This window comes from Columba livia, chromosome 3 (genome assembly GCF_036013475.1).
Source record: "Columba livia isolate bColLiv1 breed racing homer chromosome 3, bColLiv1.pat.W.v2, whole genome shotgun sequence".
Taxonomy (NCBI): domain Eukaryota; kingdom Metazoa; phylum Chordata; class Aves; order Columbiformes; family Columbidae; genus Columba; species Columba livia.
In genome coordinates, this window is record NC_088604.1 from 64083249 (window position 1) to 64101971 (window position 18723).

Sequence of the window (18723 nt, forward strand, 5' to 3'; positions counted from 1 at the left end):
CTTCTTTTTCCCAACATGAAACATAAGGGTAATGGTTGCTACCTCTATTGTAAAGCATGTGTAAGAGCTGAGGATAAAAAGTGTTCTAGAAGAGCAAGGAGTTACTTGCATGATCCTACCACTAGCCTGAATTCAGTTTGGGCTCCCCATATAAAGAGAACTCATCCAAACTAAATTTTTAACTGCAGATTTTTTATCATCAAATTTAAGCATTTTTTATTTCAGAACAGGGCAAGGACTAATCATAGAAGTACACTGGATTCTGAAAAAATATTTATTTTTCCCGGTAAATTAATTCTAGCATTACTAGGACACTAAATATCAACAAACTGCAGTTACCTACTTTTAGTGTCACTTAAAGGGTAGCTGAAAATTATCTTTGCTCTGGACTTTCTCTTTAACAAAAGGAAATGCTACTTGAATTCATCCTCTAACACTGTTTTGAGTCTAAGTCCAGTGATGTAAAACATTTCTTAAGTACAGATACCTAATGAGATAAAAAGATATTAGACCCACGACACAGGAAAGAAGTGTGCACAAGTATGTTATTTGATTTTGCTTTGAAAGCATAGCTCTTCTTGAATGCAAGACCATTAACAAGTTACATTCCCACATTACAGAAATAAATTCAGGTATTCATTTTCAAAAATGAGCTTATTAACAGTGGCTCTAATATTTTAGCGTAAATATCTAAATCATCATTTTTGTCTCCTGATTCCATTAAGTCATAAGCCACAGTTGGACAACAAGAAAAATATTTGCTTGTTCTCATGCATCTTTCATTGAGGTGTCTCTTTTGTTGACAGAAAGAAGTCACGCACAGCCAAGTGTACCAATACTGCAGCAAGCTCTTCAGCACTTTATTCAAAACCCCACTCTTCAAGGCTCTAGAGCAGAGTATCTGAAAGTGAGGGTAAAAGGCAACTGGGAAGGGAAGGAAAGCAGAGAAGGAAAATTCAGGTGAGTACACACCATTTCCAAATTATCATCTGAAAAAAAAAAAACAAAACACAAAACAAAACAAAACAAAAAAGTAAAGAAAGGACTTGCAGCCTGCATTTTGAAGATTCTGACTGCCCAAACATCTTACGGAAAGAAACGTAAGCTACAGAGTCTTTGAAAAGTCAGGCTACCAGATTCAGGATTTTTCAGTGTAACCAGATTTCCTTCCTGCCAAACTTGCACTAGGTCAAAGGAAACTGCAGTTTTCCCTCCCTTTACAGTCTAATAAGGAACAAATATACACCAGTATCCATGAAAACAGCAAGATACTTTAAAAAAAAAAGTGTGAGACCACAAACTTGCATTTTGGTCTGAAGGATCAAACCACAACTGGTTCTGCACAAGCTGATGTCAGATGATCCCAGCAGATATCAAATGGTAACTGTGGGAGTAACTTTCAAGGTTACTGCTGAACACTGTACTACAAAATTGGCACATTCTGTAATACAGCCTCTATATTGCAGGCTAAATACGATAGAGTTAGAAGCTGGTAAGATGAAATATTTTGTTGTTTATTGAGTCCAACTTATAAAGTAACATAAACATTAAATAATCCTATCCAAAAGGAATGAAAATTATATAACAAAATTAACTACTGAGTTCCTAAAAGGCGGGAATACATGTAAGAAAAGATAACTCGTTTGGACATAAAAAGATTTTTTTTTCCCATTAAAAAGAGTCAATCCCATAGGGAGAAAATGCAATTTTGACCTGAATAAGTACTGGTCTTCCTCTTTTTCAGTAATCTCTTCTAATTATCTTTGCTTTATTCACCTTTCATTGTGGTATAAATCATTGAGGCTAACATCTTTCTTTCATATTACACAACAATACAAAATTGATTTGGAGGATGTGAGTCTAAACAAATACCAATAAGCTAACTAGTGGTTGTAAAAATATTTTCATGCCTAGAAAATGAAGGAAGAGCAGAGAGAAAAAAAAAAGTTAGAAGATGCTTGATTTTTTTTTTCTGTTTATTCTTAAATGGTTTTGTCTTGACAACGTTTGCCCTTAAGTAATTCTAGAAGCTCTTCCCCTACTCCAGGACAGCTGCATGGCCTGGGCAAGACAGTTAGTTGTGTGAATGAGGGATGTAAAGTGATCTGTAACGCCAGCATAGCTGCACAGGAACAGAGATGCAGCAAAGGTGTAATGCGGGCACTGTGATAATAACTGCTGGCCCATTAATAGAAGATGTTTCTGCTCCTGCAGCTCTGATCACTCATTTCTCAACCCCTAGCATGGTACACCATGTCTAGCACTTCAGCCAGGATGATCATTCAAGGTGCTACACTCTGAGATATTTCTCATCAGAGAAATGATTCAAGTAAAAATTTCAGAAATGAAGATTCACAAAAGCTCAACAAATATAAATCTGGTTTGCTAGATTCAGCCACACTCTCAGTTTCCCTTGCGACAAGCCAAACTCCTCCTACCCCTCCTAATACAAGCACCAACACTCCTCCAGTCATGCAGTTCAGGAACCTGATCTTGCCAAAAACCTCCCCTCCAAAATCAGCAATCAGTTTTAATGGACCTTGCCGTAGTGAACTCACCATGCACATGCAGCAGCACTATTGCCAATGTAAGAGAGGGGGTGGGAGGTATGGCAGCACAGCAGCCTAGATTTCTCTCAGATTAAACCATGCTCAGAAGCTTTTTCTTTTATTTTAAGTTGAATCTATCCCCATCACAGTCCCAGTGTGGTCCCACATTCAGATGCACTGGCCAAATGGAGAAGGTGAAACTATACAGCACAAGTGAGAAACAGAAGGGAGGAGCAGTTGCAAGTAGTACTACCGCTTGAAGTCTTCTGATGACAACTTTGGGACACACAGTATTTCTGAACTAAAGGATTTGCTCTCAGAGGGTAGGGAAGCAAAGTTTGTCTCTTGAAGATGAATTCAGGGTGGCTATCACAATGTCCTCAAGCCAAGAATACCCACCAGCCATCAAAATATACTTCATTTTCAAATAAATTGAAGTGGGCTGAAATGCTTCAGACAGATGTTAAAAGATCTGTTTCAGAAATAAAAATGTACAAATAACATGTACTAGCCTTTTAAACACGTTGGAGATTTAGACCACTGAAACATGCATTCAGAATCTTCAGAGATCAAAAGAAATGTGAAATGTGTCTATGAAATTCCCTTTACTTACAAGAGTGAATCTTCTCTCTCAAGAAAGGGCTACAATCCTCACAGCAGACAACACTGATACAATATGTACTTCAGGAGACATTTATTTAAAAAGTGGTAACAACTGTGTCTCATTAATGTCATCCAATGATCTTCAAGGGAGGAAGCCCCAGCTCCTACCATCTCTTTTCCATTGAACTGACTGCACTGACCTTGCCTGTAATTACAGAGCAATTTATTTTCCATAGGAATGTTCTGCAGCCTGCAAACATCCCTCGAGCCTGCAGCAGTTCCAGCTGGTTCCTAATTATCTCCAATATCTGCCCACAGGCTCTTTTAATACCTCCTTACAAACGTACACTGAAGTTCTGATATCATCCTCCAAAATCCCAATACACCTTTGTATGTGGCACATGCACTGCAACAGTGGAAACAAAAAATAAAATTTAAAAAGGAGGGGGAGATGAAATGAGAGAGTAACAGAAGCCACCAGTTTTTAAAATACAGAAGAGCCTCATAAACAAGAATTATTTCTTGTGAGTATTTCAGTCAGAAATCTGATAATCTCTGTGGCGTGTTGCAGCTGGGAAGGATGCTGCATAAGCCTGTGGGGAGGGAGTTCCTGGTGAAGCCTGCCAGCTGCATCCCAGGTGTGAAGTGGATGGTGGGCAGGAGATTCCCACTGCACAGCTGTTTGCTCACCACAGGCTGCACAGTTAGAGCTGGGAAGCAAGGCACTTCTCACACCAGAGACCTTCAGTGAGCTGGAGAGCTACTTATTTAATACAAAAAGAGTTGCAGTTTTCAAAGAATTCCAGTTTCTCAGTCTTTGGCTTTAGGATCAAGAACCTACCTCTAGTCCTGACTGTCCCTGAAATGTGCCACAACTGAAGATTCTAGTCTGTGTTGGAGGACTTGCACCCCCCCACAACCACTGCTCAGAGGTCTAGATGGAGAGGAGGGATACTTCTGCCCTCACGTAAGAGACATGTAAAGCTAAGGAACAGCTTTATCTCCTAACCACGCCTGTCTGCTTTTGCTTCAAGTTCCATGTTTGGTCCTTGAGGTTCTGGAAAGCTGTGCCAAGGTTTACTGGATTAAAAGTGTATCATATTATGAAGACAGACAGACTCAAAGAGTGGTTGCCTCAGGGCAACCCTGACTAGCAACAGTCACTGAAGAGGCCTTTATAAGAGTTGGGAGCTTTAAATGAATGCTTGCAGCAAAGCAAAGATTTCTGTACAGAAATGAGCTGTTTCACTATCAAGACTCCAAGGGCATGAGATCAGCTGCATAAATATGTGCTCAGTTAAGTGAATGATGTTTTTGAGCTGCTCTGTCTGCATTAATATGCCAAATATTGACTGGTCACCAGTACAGAGAAGAGGCAAGAAGGCCAGCAAGAACCAGCATCCTCTATACACAGTCATACTCTGGTAGGTAACCTCAAGCCAGGAAGGCAAATCTGCACCTAGGTAAATCAGCACAGCAGTCTTTTGTCAAATTATTTCTACTTTGTAGTGGTCTTCACAATTATGATTCTCTCTTCACCCTGGCCAGATGCTCCTAGTAGACATATGAAAGATTTAGGTACACAAAATGTAAAATTTTGAAGTGGGGATAAGAAACAGCATTACACTGTAGTCACTCTGTCATTCTTCTTGCATGACAGTGTGACATTACAGTCTTTCTAGTAAGAAATCCATAATAGTTAAAAATTGCTGATTACAGAAGTATTGCATGGAAGGACAGCTATCAAGGACTGCATCTTATTTTTATAAAATTTGATACAAAATATATATATTAGAACAATCACAGATTAAAATGAATGAACAGAAGATTTTCAGAAACTCTGGAAAAGTATATTCAAAGAGCAACATGAGTTATTTTATTATATTTAGATATAACAAATATTAATATATTTAACAAATTATTAATAATAAATATTTAAATAAAAATATTTAAAATAATAATTAATTATAAATATTTAATATAGTTTAAGTACAAATTCTGAACCTTTCACTTTAAGGCTGTCAATGTAAAAAAAAGAGACTACTTAAATTTTCTTCATAAAATTCATTTCCATAATTAACCAAAAAAATCAGTTGAGATGCCAGTTCTTCTTATTCAGCTTTGTCAATCTGCACAGAACAAGGCTTTGAAAAGTATAATTTTTAATATAAAATTCATTAGCCAAACTTCGTGTAATTCATTTAAATCTGTACAGCTACCTGATTGTGTTTCCTTCTAACTCTAATCTCTACAAAGATACGGAAAATACTCTCCTGTTGAACACACATTCATTTTTCACCAAGATAAACAAATGCAGTAAATTTGTGGGGTCTTTTTCAGTAATATTCTCACCACTTCCTAGCTAATCCTGTAATTAATTTTCTCCCCCCCTCCCTCCCCCGACAGAAGTTATGCAAATGCAGTAACTGTCAAACTTTTTGGACCCAATTATTTATCTACCTCGACACAAAACTCTGAATGCATTTCAGCATCTTCACCTAAACTATGCTTACAAGACTTTTTGGATAAAGCTCAGTTTCAGAATCTACAAAGCTTAAAAATCAAAAGGGAAGATTCATCATGGCAGCTAAATCTATACCTTTCAGATAAATATTCACACAGAGCTAATGTGTTCACATACACACAAAGCTAAAGCTTTCCATGCCATTAATAAAAAAAATAATTAAAAAAAGGCACTGAGGCACTGGCTTGCTTTATTTGAATTTTCTTCTTTCCCATTGCCAAGTTTCACCTTACTGCCTTTCCCAAGGAGAACAAGGATCTTCAGATGAAAATGGTAAAGTTTTCAAAACAGCCAGAAAAAAGACTAACTCAACAGAAGAATGTCAGCTTCATACATTTTCTACTTCATTTTGAAAACTTGGATTTGGGAAAATGATATGGTTGCATTTAGTAGATGATGTGCTACTTAGCAGGCTGCTTCTTCTAAATCTGACAGATATGAGTTATACTCCTGCACTCATGCTTTCCTCATGCAAAGGTTGTCTTTTTTTTTCTTTTTACATTACTGTAAATACCTTAGGATTCCATCATGTTTGCAGATTCTAGCCAAAAATAACAATAAGAAGATAAAAGCAATCTGATGCAATTTCATAAATAATTTTGACCTGAAATTTTAAAGCTGTCTTACATAGTTGCTTTTTTCTTTCTATGCCTATATATATACACTATGTATTTAGACAAATTTGGTTTTGATCAATCATTTTTTATTAAGTACTTCGCAAAGTACCTCCAGAGCTGTGTAAAAGCCTAATGTTTACTATATTAAGTGCTATTTCTATATGTGTATGTGAAGGAATGAGAAAGCAGAACAATCAGAGAAAAATAAAAACTGGTAACATATAATCCACCATGATCATTCCCTCTATAAAACTCAACGGCTGTACTGAAGGTTCCTTTTCTGTATTGAAAAAGTCTGCTTGCAAACTGCTCAAGGAAAATTCTGCTGCTTTTTCTGGTAAGCAGCTTGGCAAGGTAACATCATAATCTTGCAGTGTCAGTGGTCCCCTTGAGCTTACAAAGTCTATTAAAACAAATTACATGAAAACACCTTTTCAGGATTTCAATTCTATAGCATAAGAGGATCAGTATATTCCAGTTTCTTTTTAGAACATGAGATAGTATACTACTTCAGTATCTAATGCTGTCATGACACCTCAATACTACCTCCATTAACTGTGCATTTTGCACAGACCACAAATTAACAAGTTACTAGGATAAAACTATATGCTTTCTTGTTATCTATACTAGCTAGATTGTAATGAAATCAACACTTCAGCATCTGCTTGAAATGGCATTTGATTTGTAGTGGATGGATGGACAAAAACCCCCATTACTTAGACGAATATGTAAAATATATAGTATTTCACAAAGCTGATACTAAGCTTCTGAAATTAAGTAACTCAAGAATAACATTTTAAGAAAATTCTACCCCAATAACTAAAATGACATCTTACTTTTCACTTACTGTTTTACTGAATGACAGCATGAAACAGCCAATGAACAAATTACAGTGTCAGAACACAAAAATTCTATTCCTAACTATTAAAAGAATGTAAAACCTAAATTAAATATGAGAAAATCTAGTTAGTGATTCTAAAACCTCAAATAATACCTGATACATATGCTGACTTCCCTGGATTGTCAACCTACCAACTCTCTGTTTGGCTGGTTTATTAAAATTATGTAGGATAAACACTGAAAAAAGAAAAATCTGTTCTACTTTGTATATAATCCAAAGATCACATGTTTGTCTGAAATCAGTTTATTTCTTTCTACAAAGATATAGAACAAGTCATTACAGATAAATACCCTGTCTTGCTTATAACTGTAGACCATCAGAGTATTACTGCCGCTGCTACTTCTCCTTCTGTCCATAGTGTATTTCTCTCACACAAGCGGCTGTGAATGCTTGTCCCACTGCTTAAAGCAGAATATAGAAAAGCTGCTAGGATCATCTGGGAGAAGAAGGATGAGTAAACAACTCATCATGTTCCCAGGAGGAACATTTCAGTGCATTAATATAACCGCAAAGCCATAAGAGAGAATAAGGAAATGGCATACATTGTCCAAACATATTCAATATACCTTTAAATAACTGTAACATGGACAGTGACTAGATAAATATTCCACCATAATCTTGAAAAAAAAAAAACAAACCTACCAAGCCCCCAAAGATGATTATCATATAGGAAGAAATAATTTTACAAATAATGCACCTGAGAGATTTGTAGTTTGTCAGAGCTATATCTTCCAAATATTTCACACATCATTACTCCTACAGTAATCTATCCAAAATCTATCACTAAGAATGGGAGTACACAACATTTTACTGATGGATAAGCACAAAAACCATAAACCAAATATTCCGTCCTTTCCTGTCCACTCCTACTGGACACAAAGTCCTCGAGCATGTAAAACCCTGAAGATTGCCCACACACATGGCATTTAAGGGGCCTGCTAACAAACCCAAATTTTCCTCCCCTTGTTCTCAAGAATGATCAAAGTATTGAACTAGGATTAGGACCTCTCCGAAACTTCTTTCCCATTTCCATCCACACAGAGAGACATTCTACCCTTGGGTATTCCAAGACAGCTATGAATTGTCTGCAACGCCCATATGGTCCATTTCATTATCTTTTTTCCCCCCTTTAAGGGCAAAATATCAATAAAATGCTAATAATATCCAATCTATCAGATTTCTTTTTAGCTGCTTAACTACAATTAGCATTTAAAGCAAAGTACTTTCTGAACTCTTGCAGCAGATGTAAGCAAAAAGGCTGGAGAGCTCATATTATCGCCTCATGTCTTATGTTGATTAAATCTTGAGCAGCTAAAGCTCACATCCAGAAAATATGAAACCAGTAACTTGCCTTTTTATAAATGTAACTCAAAAGCTCTAGTTTGCACTTGTACATTTACAAATTTTCATTTCAGATGAAGAAATCCATCTCAAAGAGAGAAATTTGAACAGTAAAATAAAGCGAGACACTGCCAGATTCTAGACAGACATACTAGAGCAATGCAGAACTGCAGGGACCTGATTACAGACTGATCTGCTGGGCAGCCAGTCTCCCACTGGGATGGGGAGCACATACACTGGGATGTTCTACAATAAAAGTGTTTCTTATACAGAGCCTTACAGATGTCATAGGATTATTCACTCTCAGTGCTCCAACATTTCAATTTATCAATTTTTTAAGCAGAGCATAGCAAGGCACTTACAGTTTCATAACATTCCCCCATGCAATGTGTTCTGTGATTCTTGGATCTGTCGCTCTCCTTGCAAGAGCCAAAAGCCAAGTACAAAGCAACTGTTATGGGTTGACAGTGAATACCCTTTATTGTTCCTTCTCAGAACTCTACCCAGATCAGCCAGAGCTCTAACAAACTAAAAGTAAACCCAAATCTATCTTCTGGAAGACCACATGCAGTTGCAAAGAAAATCAGGATACATGCAAGTCACCCATTCTGTTCAACATCTGTTATTGTTTTATTTGCTCTGAAGCAGAGCTACAAATAATGGATGGCTTATTGATTTTCAAAAGAAGCTTCTATAATTACATTGGTATGTCCTATGGAAAAACTGCTGGGTTTCTCATAGCAACCTTCAGTGATTCAAACAGCTGGCCCTGCTCTTCCCACAAAATTATTAACACTAAGAGAGCTTCATCATTTTTCAACAGAAGAGCTGATATCTGACTGGCGGAATTACCATTAACAATGGTAATCCTATAGCTTTATGACATCTCCTAAGAAATTAAGTTTTATGGCAAAAGTACTAAGTACATTCAGGATACAGTAAGGCAGAATTGCTTCTATAAGATCTTTCTCAACACTTAAGATGTCTTGAACACACATATTACAAGGCCTTTTTAACACCCCTGTAAGATAGGTAAGTATGATCCCTGCTGTAACAGATGAGGAAACTAAAGGTAGAGGCCTGCAATACAAGCAAATTGTTTATAGCAGCCTATGCCATAGAAAGACTTATTAATCTCCACCACTCCTATGACCTACTCCAGTTTGCTTTCCTAGATATGGTTGGCCCTCATCCCTCTGTTTACTACTAGGAACCTGTCTGACACGTCCTTGCAGACTCAGTTTCCTAAAACATCAGAAAATAAATATTTTTTTTTTTACAGTGAGGAGTATTCTGTGGCCTTAGGGAGGTGGATCCACTGAAGGGTCAGAGGAGCACTGGAGCTGAAGCTAAGGGGCAGGCAATACCCACAAGACTTAGGTGCAGCTTTCAGGAACAGAAAGATGCTAGATCAGCTTAGCTGCACCACAGAACTTCCCCGTGGGACAGAGCTGGAGCATCCTCCTTAATACTGAAGGGAAAGATAGCACTGAAATAAGAAATTTACCATTATTGGCTTCTAGCCTGTGCTACAATCCTGTCACTCATTGAGTGTGGCTCCTCTGATGTTTTCCTATTCATTTCTAACTTGCTTCAAAACTTATCTGGTTTGGATCTGCAGGAAAATCTATAACCAGCACTCTGCTTTCTGTTCTCGTATTTTAAAATCTCCATCAACACTGGATGAAATGTATCTTGTGTCAAAACATTTCTCCTGCAGTTCACTGCAGAAGGACAGATACTCAGCCCAGCTTAATTCAAAACTATCTACAGTAATGAAGAATAGTTACTACTTCAATCATCAAGCAAGGAAACTTTGATTTAAATATAAAATTTTTATTTGATTTTGCATTTCTACTCCTTTCCTGAAAGAAAGACTGTTCTGTTACCAGGTAGTAACGTTAAACTGATGTTGACTTACAAGTAAACATAGTTTATACCTCATACTTTATATTTCTTTTTGCTAATTGTAATGCTATAATATGTTCACATTTAAGTAATTACATAATTTAAACACACATTCAGATTGATGATTTTCATATTTGATGTTAAAGGGTGGTAAACCTCCTTCTCATTTTCTAGACCAGATGTTCTTCAAACTGCATATATTGACCACTAACACACAATATATGCATAGGTAACACTGAAAGTACACCAGGTACTCTGAAGTTGTAACTGCAGCCTAGAACACAAAGTTACCACTGCCAACAGTCAAATTCCATGTTGCTAATGTTGCTGGGGATAGCAAAAAATAAGATGTTGCAATATATTAAAGGATTACATTTTATATACATTTTATACCAAACTCACAACTGTGTCAAGGTAGTTTCAAAGGAAACTAGAATTCCATTCACACAAATTCAAGTTTTACAAAATTTAGAGAATGTTACTAACAAAATAAAATTACACTAGATGTTTTGGATTCATATGACTCTATTTAAAATGTTTTTAATTGATTATTTTTGTTGTTTTTAATCAAAGGAAGCATTATCTTTAGCTAGTCAACTGAGGTGACTTTCTGGATATTACATCACTACACCACTAGAACCAGTTGATCTCAACATCACATTTCATTTTTATTACATTCTGCAAGAGTAAAACATTTTCAGTTTCTTCTTAAAAAAAATTTTTAAAAAAATTACATAAACTACACTGAAATAAACACACAATTTTTAATCTACGCCTACTGAAGAAAATCTGTTGCAAGCTGATGTGACCCTTCAACAAAACAAATCCAATTATTTACCCAGCAATTTCCCTCATTTCAGTGATCTGATACACTTTAAAACTTCAGCAAAAAATATTTAAGCAATACATGCTTATTTATTAGCAAAGCTATTTTATTTAAATTTGACAGCTTATGGTAAAGGCTAAATTCACTACAAAAGACTTAGACAAAAAGTTACACTTAGAAAGAGTATTTTTTATATCAATTTTTTAGCTACTCTGTATATGCTCTCTCAAATATCGTAGTACAAAAAGACTTCTGGCTATGGTATTGTCAGAAGGGCTTTTTCTCCACTAGGAACCCAAGTCTGCCCTCTAATCCCAAAACAAAAAGGTCCTTAATCTCAGTTTAAAAGCTGGCAATGAAGATAAAACCAAGTTAAAAAGCCAAATTTAAAGTAAATTGCATGAGCTACAAGTACGCATTCTCACCTAATCATTCAGCAGTGGACTGCTGATAGTCTCTACCAGGTACAGCAGAAGACATACCAAAGTGTTACATCCGGACTTCCACATATTTTGTCTCCTAAAGCACTTTAGACATACTAGTTTTACTTCTTTAAAACTTCAGGAAAAGTGTTCACACCTTGAATCTCAACATACACAAGGTTTCAGATGGATGAATATGGCACCAACAATGCATATGTCAGGTTCATTATAGGGGAGCTATGCGGAAATTAGTATTTCTACATCGCTCCCCATTGAAAGCCATCTACGTATACACACATGACAAGAAAAACTGTAATGGTTTCTTGCCAAACCTGTAGTGTCATATGGCAGCACTAGATGAATCTTTAGAAGAACGCTCCAACCTGACCAGTGACTGATCTGCCCCCTTCCAGCTGAGACATCAGGTCACGACAAGCATTATCCTGGTCATGCAGCTAATAACAGAGCTGGAGGGAATTCCTCTAAGAGAAAAGCAGAGACACCAGGAACATGTTTCCTTCTGGGAAAACTGGGTGAATTAAGGTGATACTGAGAACAGGCAGGTGGTTCACAGGGTAAAAAGAGCTCTAGATTAACACGTGAAATTCATGCAGTTTTATTTTGAAGCTGTAATTCTAAAGCTCTTGGGCAAAAGGCCTGAATCAGACCTCAGGCATGTTATCAATTTCCTGGTCTGAGTAAACAGCCCAACAGCTTGTACATATGTACTGTGGAGTGTCATCTGCCATCTACTACAAGCTTAGTAGGGATACAGGGTTTAGGGGGAGGCAAGTGGGAGAATCTGTGTCCTTCAGTCCAGCAATGGCATTTGTAAGACACTTTCACACTAAAAAACAAAACAAAACAAACAAACAAAAAACCCACAAAAACACCAACAAAACAAAGTTATTGAAACACGTTTTTTATTAGCACATCAATGAAAAGCTAAATCATTTGACATGAGAAATGACATGTTCATAAAATCCACCAAGTCAGGCAATCCTGTCTCAATAAACTAGACATTTCAGGTTCACACAGTGAGATAGGAGTGTGTTGTTAGAAAAACAATGTACAATCAGCAATTAAGTAAAACAGAAATAAAATGCTGATGAAGCAAATTAAGATGGCAGTGGTTCCTTTATTATTCCTGTAAAGACCCAACTGATAGAAGTGACAAATAGGGGTTTGCCTGAAATAATGACTACAGATTGCAAACTCCTGAGAGGAGAGTGTGTCATTCTCACACTAGATTCTTGCCAGACACATTTTTGGCTATTAATGTAATCACATACCATGAATGGGGCTGGGGGAACAGGACACAACAAATGAATATACCTCTTTGACAACAAATATGCCTGTCTCAGCCCAAAACTTACGTATAATACCAATACCTTAGTTTCGTTTTTGTTTCTGTACAACACAAACATGCACCAAAAACTAGCAGTGGAAAGCAGGAAGCAACCTTTCCAAGTGACCAAGGCCTGGCTTCAGCAAAACAAGTCTCCATATGCTCAAGCTGTGAACATACTACGATACTCTGCTGATTTGGGGTATAACCACAAAGAGCCACAGCATTTGACTGAAGGATGTTATGACTGTATTACATAAAATCAATTTCTATGATATTAAGGATCTAACAAACCACTGACAAACATTTCTCTTCTAGCTGAGAAAGCAAGCTGCTGTGTGGCAGCATTTTCAGGATTTCCACTGAGATCATGCTAAGAGGTAACTTTCCCAAGGCAGATTTAGACTGCTGGTAAGGATTTCAGTTGGGAGGGAGCAGGAAGGGGACAGAATCAAACACAGACTAAACAAATGTACTCTAGGAAAAATCTAAGATTTCACCTATTTTATTTCTAAATACCAGAAAAATTCTGCAGAAGATAGTCCATGTGAATGGGTGCTAGGGCAAATAACTCACAATTTGAAGTATCATGCTTTTTAAGCCTCTGATCCCTTTAAACAGAAGAGTATGGGACATCTTTGTTTTAAGTCTGAAAACCTTAATATAAGAAAATTATGGCTTTCAGAGCAGTGGCTATATATATATATATATCTTTGTCTGAATAGTGTTTTGACCAGAGTTCTAGACCTGAAACTTTTCAAAACACTGAACAAAAGGTCTTTGGCTGTCAGTTCACAGCAAGTCAGATGCAAAGTGCACTAGATATCCTAACGCTGTCAAACAAGCTGTGCACTTCTGAGAGTTTCATTTGGTGTGTAGACCAGCATCTCCCACAACTTTTCCCTCCCTATTATCACTTATTCATACTTTAAAACACACAGCTTTGAAATATCCTGCAAGAAAAGCTTGAAAGAGAAGGCTTGAGTACTGTAGTATGGTACAGGCCACCTAACAAACAGCAGAGTTGAGAGAGCAAAAACCTTAACAGTCTCACTTTGGGGAACTATACACAGTATCAACCACACAGTCACAGGAGCTTGTCCTGAAATAAAAGTGCAAAAATGCAGAGGGACAAGGCAAGAAACTTAACAGCATTATCATCTTTTGATGAATTTAACACCCTGAGAGATCCCTGAATTTACTCAGTTACTCAAAGAAGGTAAGTAAACCTCTGAAGGCAGAGAATATGTCTCTCTCAATAAAAGGAAAAATATAAGTAAACAAGACAGAGGTGGCAAGCAGATCAAGGTGAGACACCCAGGAAACCTCACACCACAAGTTGAGAAACCTAGAGAAAAAAATTATCATGAAAGCATGCAATTTGGTTCATTGCATTTTTCATGCCATGTTTTCTTTGTTCACAGAATCACAGAATGTTAGGGATTGGAAGGGACCTCAGTTAAATTTCTGAGTAACATATGCACCAGAACACTAATATTCCTCAAAAGAAGAAGTGAAGACCTTTTTGGCTTTTTCTCATCCCTCCCTGTGACCTAAGGAATTTTATCTTTGCCTTGAAGTACTATTCTTCTCTTCACAAGGTCTCTACTTATACCTAGATGCAAGAAGAGAACAAACTTATTAACAGTTGACTACTTGAGAGAACCAGCTTCATACCTGCATCATGAATTTAAGTCTAACGATAATAGAAAATCCCATAACTACTGTATCGGAAAAGAACACTGCTTTAGTTGATCATAAACACCCAGCTTCACAAAAAACGCAAAGACAGTGCTGTGCAGAAGTTTAGGCTACATAACCTTAATGTTTAAGTCTTGTCTTAACAAATCTATGACATGGATAAATTGTATTGTGCGTATCATATACTACATTGTTCAAACATTAATCTGAGGCATAATAGCCAAGTAAGTATTAAAGACAATTATTATAAGAATTAGGAGTCTGTGCTACAGAAACAATCCCAAACAGGTAGGACGAGACTTTTCAACAAAAGAACATTCCTGCTTTATTCATACTGCTTCAGTAAACACAGACATTGCTAAAGGATTGTGAAAATTAAAACTCCTACAACCTTACTCAAAAGATCTGTGGCCAAGAAGCATCTCTATGGATAAAGCTGAATAGTCTATAGATGCATTTTCTGTTACATAGGAAAGAAAGAAATGCACTAACCTGTTGAATCAACCTTTGTCACAAATGCACCCTTGTCAATTAATGAGTGATATAGACTTGCCATTGCTAACTCCCCAAATTCCCAACACACCATATTCTAATTCAGCAACACTATGGACCCTTTCTGTGATTCACCGTCTGCTACAAACAGGTAGAGAACTCTTTCAACTACAAGAGTGCTTTAGTGGATATGTCTGAATATGTGCCCTACACATGCCTCATCCAGGCATGCACTTTTGCCAATGTTATTATTTTTAAGTATCATTACTTTAGCATCATTGCAGTATCTCATGGTTTCCAGATCTTAAGTGATAGACCAAGAGTTCACAGCCTCAAGAATCAACAAGAAAACAAGGAAATGAGTCACATAACAGTATTAATAGCTTAGCCTGTCCTGTTTCACTCCTCTCTCTTTCTGCAGTTGTTTAGTTTAACCTTTACCAAGCCTATCCATCTTCAGCTGAATGAACATTTGATTCATTTCCATCTGCACAATTATTTGTTTTAACATGATCTTGAACTTTTAGCCTTTTATCCAGCATCCTAGAAGCACTCTACTAGCCTCAGCAATCCTAGGAGAAGGAGGAAAGTAGCATTATTCCAACTATACTGCTGGATAAAAGATAATTTGGCATCTCAAGGCAATACAGAAGCTCATGACAGAATTGAGACAGAAGTACAGGAGTTCTGACTCCCAGTCTGCTGATGTAATCATCAACTAATTCACACACACACAAAAAAACCCACAAACCTAAATGTAACTGTTAACTTAGACTGACACAGGTTCATCTAAAAAACGAAAACAGCATTTCACCAGAACACTCATCTACATAGGCTTGCACTTGCTTTTTAATATGTTGTATTTATATGGCAGCAACCTCCTACAGCATACATCACCTCCCAATCACAAGACCTTGCTAGAGTAAACAACAAACAAGCAGAGGCAGAACTTCAAATATACTAGGAATTATTAGAATACCTGAGGTTATCTGACAGATAAGCAGGGATTCCCTTACACAAATGGTTCTGAGATCTGATCCAGAGGATGTATGCATTTATCTATTAGGAAGCACTGGAAAATATGTCAAAATTAATTAGGATTTCTTAAATGAAGGTAAAATTCCAGATCATTAAAATTAAGTGAAAATAGGACAGAACCCTTTTCTGAAAATAGATCTTGCTGCATGGCCAAGTATATCTATGTGCAATTGTTATTTATTTTTAAGTTGGGGCAATCTTCCTGATAGATTTTTAGATCAGCTAACATAATAAGGTGCTTTAAAATAAAACAAAAAAAACCCACAAGATTTCTTTCGTAACTAAATTTGCTATAAAGATGTAGAGGAAACAAGGAAGCAATAACAAAACAGTCTTGCCTAGCATACCACAAAATTGCAAAATTGTAAATTTCAGTGAAGGCAAATACAATAACAATATCAGCATCCAGGAAACAGGGTCACAACTCTTAACCAGAAAGAATGGAAGAAATGGTCCTAGCTATTCGGAAAAAAAAAAAAAAAGACACACAAAAAACACACACTACCCCACTCCCGCAGAAAAACCCAGCCTAATAAAGGACACAAACTCAAAGAAGTCCTGTTCTCTAGTGCTTTCTCCATTCAACATGCATCACCTCAAGCCTATTCTTATCAATAGTGTTATCAACCCACACAGAGAAGTACATTCAAAAATGACATTTGGGGCAATCAAAACAGAAACAGAAGTGAGCATTGTCAGTATTTCAAGGTCTTTCATTCAGTTCTTCCACACCAGTCCTGCCAGCAAAGAAGGCAACAACCCAAACCTCTTAGGATACTCCAAGGAAGAAAAATTATTCCAAGAGCCTGAGCAAGTGTTAGGCTAAGAAAGCAATGAGATCTTAGTCTACACAGCAACAAAACAAAGCAGAAGGAGACATAAGTGAAAACAAATAGAAAGTTACGCATCAGTATGGACACTCAGTCATCAGCCATGATATCTGTCAAAACTGTGGCAACGCAGCTGGAGGCAAATCAATATGATCCAAATTCTCATAACGCATTATATCTTCCTTAACCAAAAATGGACTAGCAGCAGATCTACTCCTGGAGACACTATCAACATCATATTATCATTTCCCATGCAGAGGTCATTTGATTGTTTTGGGAGAGTTTTCATTCTCTACCCTACATAAAGTAAATGCCAGTCATTTTTTGGTTTTCACATTCATCCTTGGATGACAAGGACACAAATTCCCATCTTGCAAACCAAGCAGAAGCTCCTCACACTAGAAGTATTTAAACCAAACTCCAAAGAGGGAAGGAGACAACTGACTATCCAATGTTTGGAATATAACCTCCCTATGACAGTGACAAAAGACTTTACTGTTGCATCTTGTGAAAAATAGGACACTATCTTTTATGAAATCTTTCAGCATTACTGGTAACTTTTAGCCCAGAACAACCAGTATTCAGCTCCTCTGCTCCCTGTATTAATAATGACGATAGCAAAACCCACCAACGCAGCACTGAAAATGAAATTGTATTATGAGAATTTTCCACATAATCTTCCTCCTCTCCTAAGCTACACCATTCTCTAATCAGCAGTCTCTCATTTAAATCCTTCGAAGAAAGGGCAATTTCCAATTCCTTTATTAATAAAAAGAAGTACTTAACTTCCTGGAAATACAAGGGAGAGACTAATAGTGTACAAGTGCACCCCTAGGCACACATACCGAGCTGAATTTATACTTTTTTATACAGCATACTTTCCTCATTCTCATTACAGGGCCAGTGAACAGACTTTCAAATTCAAAAATTATCTTGCAACACTGGGAAATAATGTATATTGGATTTAATACATGTTCCACAGGGTTATTCTACTGGTATATAGGAAGAGAGAATGTCTCCTCAGTAGGCTGGCAAAATCTGGAAGGAATCCACCTCTGGAAAGTCTGAAACTCCAAGAAAGAAGACTTAGTCACTTAATCTTATGGTTTGTACATGGTTTTAGTAGAACCCTGTTGCTGCACTTAAGTTTTTGTTTTTGAAGGAAACAGACTAATTCTTTGTCATGGTGGTCTATTGCAATTCATAATAGGGCTTGCTATAGGTATCTTTAGAAGAACCATGTCTCTTCCCACATCCCTTTAATAATTTTTGCCCCCCTCCTTTTTTAATATCTTCATCTCTGCTTTGGAAAAACAGCAAAAGGTTCCAAATCACATACCTGTAAGATGAACTGGTTTAATTTTATCCCTCGATCATTCACGCAAGATAGCAGACTTTCACTGCATAGTTTGCCATGTCATTATAATATTCAAATGCATTTATTTAAATCTCTCTTTTAGATTGAACCATTTTCATTGCTTTATCTAATTAAATTTGTAAGGACCTACTGGGCAAAGGGAACTGTAGCTCCATTTTCTGCTCTAAACAATTTTTAAAAAAGAAAAAAAATATATGCTACCATAAAGGATCCTTTGCCTTAGGCATCAAACATCTTCAAAGATC

The 18723-nt window shown here is 36.9% G+C and overlaps 1 protein-coding gene across 12 annotated transcripts in view; it reads right to left on the reverse strand.

The window, feature by feature from the left end:
* Window positions 1-18723, reverse strand: part of TULP4 (TUB like protein 4) — a 155291-nt gene that overhangs the window by 130039 nt on the left and 6529 nt on the right. The window contains exon 1 of one of the 12 annotated variants that reach the window (XM_065057288.1): window positions 3163-5047. The exons of the other annotated variants lie outside the window; for them this stretch is intronic. The gene's annotated coding sequence lies outside the window, so the exon portion shown is untranslated. Of the gene's footprint in view, window positions 1-3162; window positions 5048-18723 lie in introns of those variants that run through there. 12 annotated transcript variants of the gene reach the window in all.